Here is a 10,265-nt window from a genome sequence, read left to right as displayed (position 1 = left end):
TACTTCTGGACTGCTAATAGAGTTCCTGTATGACCTTGGACAAGTCACTACCCTACCTCTATAAAATGAGGGAGTTAGGAAGGATGATCTCTAAGGTCCTTCTTGCCAGGGTAGACATTCTGTGAGCCTCAGTGAAGATCCCTCCACACAGAAGCAGTCTTTTTCCCACCTCCACCCCCATCCCCCTGCCCATGGGCTATTTCTTTGTGCAAGCCTGTATTTGTCTAAACATTGCCAGAACTGCAAGAAAACGGTCTTAACTCTATCCACATGCTGGTACTTGCCTTTGATGGAAGTCTCCAATTTTCTTTCCTTTCTTTAACACACACACACACACACACACACACACTAGATCTGAAGTAAACTAACTTTCTATATGCTCTTTGAATTCCTGACTTCGCTTTTTCCTCATGACTGAGCCCTACCTGGGTCTTCTCAGCCCTTCCTCCCACAGAAACTTCAGGGGTCATCCAAGCCACCTGCAGAAGCTGGGTCTAAATCTTTCTTTTCCCCTGCCCCTCTCCCCATGTGAATGTGACTCCTCTGTGAGTCACCAGCTTTCCTATGTTCAAGTAAAGGCAAAGCATGTGTCACTGTTTCAGTAGCCCTAAACCCAGCACAACGGGGAGCTAGCTTGCAGGTAAGTGAGCCCATGGAGAAGCATGAATACCAGCAAGAGTCATATGGGATTTTAGGTGTCTCAGCAGAGAGGGGCAGCTACAGACTACCCAAAATGAAAAAACTCCATAACAATAGTTGTTATTGTTCAATCCTTTCAGTCATGTCCTATTCTTTGTGGCCCCATTTGGGGTTTTCTTGGCAAAGATACTGGAGCAATTCACCGTTTTTCTTCTCCAGCTCATTTTACAAATGATGAAACTGAGGCGAACAAGGCTCTATCTACTGTAGCACCTGGCTGCTACAGGAGAAACTATATGGAATAAGACGATGTTTGAGCTGAATTTTGAAGAAAAAACAGGGATTCTAGTATGCTAAGGAAGTAGGGGCAGTTAGGTGGTGCAGTGAATAGAGCATAGGCACTAGAGTCAGGAGGACCTGAGTTCAAATAGCCTCAAACACTTAACACAAAAACTAGCCTTGTGACCTTGGGCAAGTCACTTAACCCCAATTGCCCTCCAGAAAAAAAAAGTATGCTAAGGAAGGAGTACAATGTAGACTGCAAAGGCACAAAGAGGGGAAATGGAGGTAAGGACAGCTAAGTCAGATTGGTTAGCCCAGAGAGCTTAGGAGTTGGAATAATTTTGATAAGGCTGGAAAAGTTGACTGTACCCAGGTCATGAAGAGTTTTAAATTCCAAACAGAGAAGCTTGCCAAACAAGTGGATGACCAAGCTGAAGAGACATTGTAGGTGAGATTCCTATTTCTGCAATGAGGTTCCTTCTGGCTGTAAGATTCTATCATTCTATGCCATAGTGCTATACAAAATGATGAAGGGGGTGGCTTCAGAAAAACTTAGGAAGACTTATATGATAAATAAAGTGAGCAGAATCAGGAAAACACTGTACATAGTAATAGCAATATTTCAAGGATAATCAACTGCAAAAGACTTAGCTACTCCCATCAATACAATGACCCACAACAATTCAAAGGACTCATGATGAAAAATGTCACCCACCTCCAGAGAGAGAAATGATGGACTATGAGAATAGAATGAAAGTAATTTCTTCCTACTTTATTTTTGTTAATATGAAAATATGTTTTGTATGGCTTCACATGTATCATATTTCTTGTCTTCTCAGTGGGTAGGTAGGGGGAGGAAAGAAGGAAATTTGAAACTGAAAACAAAAAAAAATTTTAAAGGATACATTTTGGTTACGCTCTTTTCATCATTTCTCCTAGACTACATGATTAAGGATCTGAGTGTTAATTCAGAACGTCACCAAGGTGCTGATTTCAATATTACTGAAATAAAAGTTGTTTATCCTACCATTATAAGAGAAAATTTTTCCTACCATTCTAAGAAGGCAGTGAGTGGCATGTACTGTGACTTTGAGAACAGAAATAGTTGAGTAATAAAACAAGTGGAAGGCATTGAATCAGTCAGAAGGTTTAAGTCATGTCTCTCACTTCCCAGCTATGTGACTTTAGTAAATTAACTTCACCTGTATCAGAGCTTCAGTTTTACCATCTGTAAAACAAAGATATTAATACCTCACCTATATCTACTTCACAGGATTGTCATGAGGAGCAAATGAGATTATGGAAATGTAAGTACCTTGTAAAATACAAAACAGAGTACCAGAATATCCTGTATCAGGTTAGTCTGTTCAGAGTACCCAGATTGCTTATTAATATCATCAATACATCATTACGATAGAATGTAAATTCCCTGGCGACAGAGATTATTTCATTCTCCTCACTTTTATGTCCAGCATATAGTAAGCATTGAATACATATTTGCTGAATTAAATTGAATTATAGTCAAGCCCCACCTTGAAGCCCTAACATTTCACTATAACATAATATGACCGTTGATCCACTTACATTTAGAGCATTGTTCTAGAATCACCAACTGCGCCATGTAATGTCATTTCCCCTAATGATGTGTTTTCATCAGCCTGATTAACAACATTCAATAGGGTGTGTTTAAATAACTGTGAGATATTGTTATTATAAGCTCACCCTTTTGGGGAAAGTGGATAGGGAGAGGCAGTGGCCTGAGCCCCAGAAACCTTCCAGTCACCTGGCATCATGAGAATCTTTCCAGTCTGCAGAGGGGAGGTTGTCTGCCCATTGGGAACTGGACCAAAATAATCAATATTCTCTACAACAATCCATAATTTTTACCAGGCCCTTAGTCAATGTGTCATTCATTCCCTGCCACAGACTCTCAATGAGAAAGAATGAAATTATCCCAGTCACACTCTTTTTTTTTTTTTAAATAAATGAAACAACAAAGTCGGGAATCAAACAGTTGTCCAAGAAGTTGCTTGAAATGATGTTTTTCAGAGCTTAAGCTTGGAGGTTGACATAGTGGATAGAACAAAATCCCTGCAGTCAAGTAGGAGTCACAGCCCTACCATTTGCTAGCCAGATGACTAAGTCACTGAGCCTCAGTTCCCACACCTGTAAAAGGGGGAGAATAACACTACCTCATGGGGCTGTGGAGAGATGCTGCTTTTCTATACCTCCAAAGCTGTAATAATCTATAGCATATAGAATAGCTTAGTATAGGCCCTTAACGACCAAGATTAGAAATAGGTCAATAACCATTTCTGGAGAAGAAGCAATCCAGGCTGGGTACAAGCAAGTGACTTAAGCAATTACCCACCTTCCAATTATACTTTCACCCACTCTACAAAAGTTTCTGGTTCCTCAGTGTGCCCAGGGAAGCTTTTATCTTCCTAACCTCTGGGGAAGGAGCATGGGACTATGTGCTCTGCTGTGTGTTAGGGTGAAAGTGAGTCTTCTGTTGAGTGGCTCACGAAGGAGGTTTCTGGTATGTAGTCAGGCTGTGGGACCTGGCACGAGATGCAAACCAATTGATGTGATACATAAATCCTCAGCAAACCCATCGTACACACCCAATTGAAAAATGTAAGTCAACAATAAATCCTGCCCCTTTATACCTCTATGGCTTCAAGCTCAAGCCTGCCTTAATCCTGCATTTTATTTGGTCTCATTTACCTTATCCAACACATATAAAGGGATATTGCCCTCCGCCCCCTCCTGCCCCTCTACTCCTCATTAGGCTGCATTAAACCTTCTATGAAACTAACTTTAAGGAGTGGGGCAATATTTGTAGAGCAGTTAATACCTAAACAAGGGAGCATGCTCTTAGGTAACCAGAATACTGGGCAGAAAAGTCACAAGCAAGTGCCTTTAAATGGGACGGCTATTGTCAGGTAAGAGACGCAGAGTCTACTTCCCCACTGGAGTTTATGGACAGGGAATTTACTGGCTTAAAATCTCTAAACAGATGTAAAGTGTATTTCTATTCAACTCTCCTTCAATGCACTTAATCAGATGCGTGCAGCTCCTGTACATAGATCACAGGCTTTAGAGTTGGAAGACCACCTTTGTCTGATCATTTTGTTTTGCACAGGAGGAAACCGAAGCCCAAAGAGCTCACATAACTCATCTATACTCAAACAGCCAGTGGTAGGGCCACAACATAAAGTGTAAATCGTTGAACTGCCAATCCATTGGGCTTAACTCTACTCCACCATGGTCTTCCCATCACCCTCCACACCTTTGCCCATATGACTAGCTCACTACCAATAGTAACATTTGTCCTCTCTAACCCATAATGCTTAAAAAAATGCCAAATGAACCCACGACCCACCTGTACAATGAAAACACAACTGATTTCACATCTCATATGTCTTTTTCTTTGATCCTATTTTTGCTTCTGAGGAAGCCTGTGATGTATGTTCTTGGACAAATCCCTTCCCCTCTCTGAACCTCAGTTGATCTAAAGAGTCTCTGGCAGATCTTCCTCCAGCTTTCTAGATACCTGAATATAAGGCTGCACATAATTTAAAAAAAAAAACGTTCAAAAGCTGGAGAAAAAAAAATATGCCTCCACTTGCTATTTCTTAGTGAGTAATCAGGCGTAAACAGTCACTGAGCTATGGCTTTGGAAGGAATCTCCATGAAAGGTCATTGGGTACAATCCCCTGTCCCTAAACATTAATGTGCTCTAGACCATTGCTGCTTTTGGCCCTTGATGATGTCACTTCATGCCAATTCTTTAAAAAAAAAAAAAAAAATATATATATATATATATATATATATATATTTAAAGTTTTATCATAAGAGGTTTTTAAGGCCCAAAGAAACTATTTTCATACAGAAATCAGTCTTCCATTATACAAAGAGAATGTATTGGATGGTCCATTAGCCGTGTCCAAATCCAATGCCCCATAAACTCTACAGGTCATCCTGCCTTTCTTCTCTCCCCTCCCTGTTCCACAAATTCCTTTGACCACTAGAATGGCCTCCTGGTTGATTTTCTGGTCTTCAGTTTCTTCCTTCTTCCCTGATTCCTTCACAGAGCTGCACAAGTAATCGCCCTGATGCAACAGAATCTCCAGATAATTCCTCTGCACAAAAACCTTCAGTGATTCTTTGTTGTTGTCGAGTCGTTTCAGTCTTGTCTGACCCTTAGTGACCACATTTGGGGTTTTCTTGGCGAAGACACTGGGGCGGTTTGGCATTTCCTTCTCCAGCTCATTTTACAGATGAGGAAACTGAGACAAACAGGGTTTGTCCGAGGTCATATGACCAGTAAGTGTCTTGGACCAAATCTGAACTCAGGAAAATGAGGCTTCTTGATTTAAGGCTCAGCACTCTACCCACTACACCAGCTAACTGCCCATCAGCGACTCCTCACTGGATTTTGGATCAATGCCAACTCCTCATCCTAGTATATACAAGGCCCTTCACAGTCTGACTCCAACATGCCTTTCTAGTCTTTGTCCACATAAATCTTCATATATGGATCACTGGTTTTAAAGGCAGGAAGACTTTGGATCAAATCCAGACTTAGACACTTAGTAGCTGTGTGACTCTGGACAAGGCACATAATCTCTCTCAGCCTTGGTTTTCTCATTTGTAAAATAAGGGAGTTGAACTAGATGACCTTGAACCTCTCTTCCATCTCAATTCTAAGATTCCATACATTAGGGTCCATCCAGACTGGCTTATATGCTGTTCCTTGATCTTCTGTCCCTCTCCTATCTCCATGCACTAGCATATGCCATACTATTTACCTATCCACAATCTCCAGTTGTTTAAATTCTTCTCTTTCTTCAAGACTCAGCTTTACTGACACCTCTTTTGTTTGTTTGTTTGTTTTTGATTTTTTGGAGGGGGGAAGGCAAGGCAATTGGGGTTGACTTGCCCAAGGTCACACAGCTAGTAAGTATGTCTAGTGTCTGAGACTGTATTTGAATTCAGGTCCTCCTGACTCCAGGGCCAGTGCTCTATTCACTGTGCCACCTAACTGCCACTTCTTTCAGGAAGCCTTCCTACACCTTCCAGATGGCAATGGACTCTTCCTCCTCAGACCTCCCACAGACCTTCATTAGGGCTTCTCCCTTTGTACTTAAAGACATTCAACAAATCCAGTTCAAATAAACAGACATCAACCTCATTCCATGACCAAGGAATTATTTTGGATGCTGGGGATATAAAAATGAAAGGTAGCATCCTTAGGCCTTGTTTTCAAGGACCTTACAGTCTAATGGGGAATATGGCAGGTATGTGAATAAGGACAATACCTCTAGGGACTGTGATGGAAGAAAAGGGATGGTCTGGGGAAAGTGCTGTGCCAGACTTAAGAAAAGAGGGATGACTTTTACTGAGGGTCAAGGGACCCATTTCATGGAAAAGAGCTGTCTTTAAAGAAAGGGAATGATATCACAGACTTAGGAAGGCTAGAGGACTCTTCTCAAAGTTTAGGGAATAGTGAAAACCAAGGCACAAAGACAGAAGAAGCAGGATAAGAAGGGGGGCAGTGCAAAGAGTCTGCCCGTGGCATTTCCTTGTTCAAAATCGATGACTTCCTTCGATGACTCCCCATGACAAAATATAAGACTCTCAAGGGTAGTATTTTAACTATGCTCCCCCAACAATTGCCCCCTGCCTCCTTTCCCAAGCTCAATGAGCATTTCTCCTCTTCACACATTCCAGGCAAGTTGACTTACTAGCTGTTCCTTTAAATATCCTATCTCCCATCCCCATGCCTTTGCTTAGGCAAATGTCTAGAATGCATTTGCCTCCATTTCTAAGAACCCCCAGCTTTTTCCGGGGATTACTTTGCAGGGGAAGCCTTTCCTGATCCCTCTTGTTATTACTTCCACCTAAAATTATCTTACATTTATGTGTGTTGGATACAGTGCTGAGCTTGGAGGCAGGAAGAACAGAATTCAAATCCCACCTCAGACACTAACCCTGTGGCTCTACACCAATCACTTAACTTCTCTGGGTCTCAGTTTCCTCCTCTGTAAAACAAGGGTGTTGGATTCAGTGACCTTTAAAATCCATGAGTCTCTGTTATATCACTCTATTAGAATGTGAGCTTTTTAAAGGTGTTTTCATGCTTTGTCTTTGTACTGCCAGTGCCAAGCATACAGAAGGTGCTCAGTAAATGTTGGATTGAATTGAGTCTACACTGGAGCTGAAAATAGATTTGAAGTTAGTAGGATCTGTGTTTGAATCCTAGACATTCTATGTGATCTTGGATAATTTAGGCTCTTTGAGCTTCTGTTTCCCCTTTTATTCATTGAGAAAAATTAGACTTGAAGATCTTTAATCCATTTCAAATCTGACATTTCATAATTAGATTATGCTGGAATCTTCCATATTAGTGTATAACCCATTGGGGGGGAGGGGGAGGAAGGGAATAGAATTTTTTCTTCTCTGAATATCCCAAGCACATAGGACAGGACTAGATATATGGTAGATGACTAATGGATAAGTGTTGAGTTTGCTATTGTATAGCACCCTCTTTCCAGCCTCCTATTCTCCCTAACCTGGACAATGAAATTAGCAATAGAAAATCACCTTCCAAAATGAAAACCCTTGTCCTTGCCTCCCAGTTCCTATTTGTTCTTCCTGGCATCAGAAAATATCTTGTTTGGGCATGAATCATAGAAGCAAACCAGAGGAGATAATACAAAGAAAGTGTTTTCAGAGGAGGAGACCTTTCTGTGTGTGTAGCTTGGACAAAAGTTTTGGCATCAGATGGGACCTCCTTGAGGGCAAGATCTTGGTTTTCTCACAGTGTCCAGCACCATTCTGTGTATGTAGTAGCTGCTTAGTGAATGACAGATTGAGACAAGGGGGCTTTATGTCACCCTTTATTTCAGAGAAAAATAGTCTCTCTCTAACAGCTGGAATGTAGTGGAAGGAACATTGGCTTTGGTCCCGAAAGGCCTGGGTTTGAATCTTGGATCTTCTACTGACTAGTTGTGAGATCTTAGGAGAAACATTTGACCTCTCTCAACCTCAGTTTCCTCATCTATAAAATGGAGGTAATAATACTTGCATTTGCCTACCTCATAAGTTTGTTATGAAACTCAAATTAATCCAGTCTTTATAAAGTCCTTTCAACAGTTCAATAAAACATAATTTCAATTGCCATTATGAGGTGATGGTCATCTTCCCATGGTTTCACTACCATGATGACTATGCTTTTTATTATTTTATTTTATTATTTATTATTTTGGTCTTGCAATGGCATATTCAGAGAATACATTGGCTATTAACTAATAGACAACAGGCGTGTTGCTACAGTCAAAGAATTCATCAGGAAGATGAAATCTCTCCATAATCAGCTGGACTGGTTCTAGTTAAGCAGACATTGTCTGTTGCTGGGACCGTACTGGAAGCTGTTCCAGCATAATCCAGTGCTTGTATGCAGCTGGCATGCCCTGCTAGAACTCAGGGCCACCTGTGAGAAAACAGCTCAGTTAGGAGGGTGTTAGAAAAGGATCCTAGTATTACATGATTCAAATTAGTGGGGACCTTAGAAGTGATCTAATCTGATCTCTCTTTTTACAGGGAAAGAAACTGAGGCCCACAATGCTTAAGTAATTTAGATACTGAATAACAGAACCGGGATCTGAACTCCTGTCTGACTCCAAATCTCCTTCCCCATGCTATTTCCTTCTGTCCTGGTTTTATCAGCTTTGGTGATATGACTAAGTTTTTGAAAGGTGGTAGAGTATATAGGGAGGAACATAGGACTTGGAGACAGAAGACCTAGGTTTGAATAAACTCAGTATTTTCATAGCATTTTGAGGTTTTTTTTTTTACAAAGTATTTTACACAGATTACCTCATTTGATCCTATGGGGCAGGTGCTATTATTATCCCCATTTGATGAAAGAAGAAACTGAGGCTCACAGAGGTTAAGGGACTTGCCCATGGTCACATCACTAGTAAGTAACAGAGACAGGATTTGAACAGAGCACCAATAGAGATCCAGTAAAAACAGATTCTAGAAGCTACTGCTTTGCCTGGACCCTAAACTATTGAGTTTCACCAGTTAAACATCCAGGAAACTGTATTTTCTTATTTGCTAGCCTGGAGCAGCACTAAAGTGAAGATCAACAGAGTGCAGATAGAACTAATATCAATTTTCATTCTTGGATAACAACTTGACATTGCCTCCAGGACAAAGGCGGGTCCTTTTGCTCTGGACTAGAAAAAAAAAAAGGCACTTTGTAATCAAGTGCTTACTCTTCCCCAGGCAAAACACGTGGGGCCTCTCTTTCCAAAGTGCTCCTCGACTTTATAGGCTGCACAGTTCCTACTATCTTTTCATTTTTCAGGTTGCTAATACCGAGTGTGAAGAAAGCTTGTGAAAATGAGGACAGCAGCTGCTAGGCCAAGTTTACAGGCGGCTTCCTTTCCAGGCCCATGTGACAGCCACAGACACACCTGTCTGATCCTTCACTCATCTGCAGCCTCCTCTTGTCTAGTTCCAGAGGCTACTGTAGGAAGGCTCTCCGAGTCTCAGCTGCTGACGAGGACTGGCCAGTAAGGGCCCCCAGGGGCCAAAGCCCCCAGGGAAACCAAGCATCACTGCCTAGCAGAACCAGGAGAAGCCTCAGAGAAGAGCTAGTCCTCCCTTCTCCCCTCCCTCTTTACCAATAGGGAAATCAGAGCCCAGAGGGGGAACTGTGACTTGCCCAACTCAGTGGCAGATCCAGGACTACAAGCCAAGTGTCTAGTCTCCCAGACCTGTGCTGGTGGAGTGTGGATGGAGAGCTAGGCCTTGAGTCAGGAAGACCATATAGGCAGTATCACCCTGGCAAGTCATAACCTCTACATGTGTATTGTACCTATAGTTTCTCCCTTTAGAATGTAAGCTCCTTGAGGTTAGGAACTATTTCACTTTTGTCTTTGCATCCTGAGTGCTTAGCACAATGCCTGACACCTAGTAGGCACCAAATAAATTCTTGTCAATTGTCAATTGATTGAGCTGTAAAATGAAGATAATAAATACTTCACCAGGGTTGTTATGAAAATTAAATAAGATAACATCTGTAAAACAACTTTGCAACCTGGAAGATATATCCATGGAAGCTATTTTTTCCCCACTACACCAGTAAATGAACTAACATATATTTACTGCCCGCTTAGTGATTAAAAAAAAAAAAAAACTTTAGACACAGTTTTGTCTTCACACATAAGATCTTAGATTTAAATCTGAAAGGGATCTTAGGGTCATCTAGTGTAGCTCCCTCATCTTTTTAAATAGAGAAGGTAAGACTCAGGTTGAATTATTCAGAT

At 41.3% G+C, this 10,265-nt stretch overlaps 1 long non-coding RNA gene across 1 annotated transcript; it reads left to right on the top strand.

Annotated features, from left to right (window-relative positions):
• The first annotated feature begins 574 nt into the window (after nucleotides 1-574).
• LOC138149606 (uncharacterized) lies at nucleotides 575-9,972 on the top strand. Its single transcript, XR_011165362.1, has 3 exons — nucleotides 575-640; nucleotides 2,195-2,228; nucleotides 9,302-9,972. It is a non-coding gene; the product is annotated as an uncharacterized lncRNA (long non-coding RNA).
• Nucleotides 9,973-10,265: the final 293 nt, after the last annotated feature.

The sequence above is a fragment of the Petaurus breviceps genome, unplaced genomic scaffold (genome assembly GCF_028583685.1).
Source record: "Petaurus breviceps papuanus isolate PSGF00001 unplaced genomic scaffold, PetGlider_PUasm1.0 90847, whole genome shotgun sequence".
Classification (NCBI taxonomy): Eukaryota; Metazoa; Chordata; class Mammalia; order Diprotodontia; family Petauridae; genus Petaurus; species Petaurus breviceps.
The sequence above is the reverse complement of the archived record's forward strand: the minus strand, read 5'-3'. Positions and strand labels throughout refer to the sequence as shown.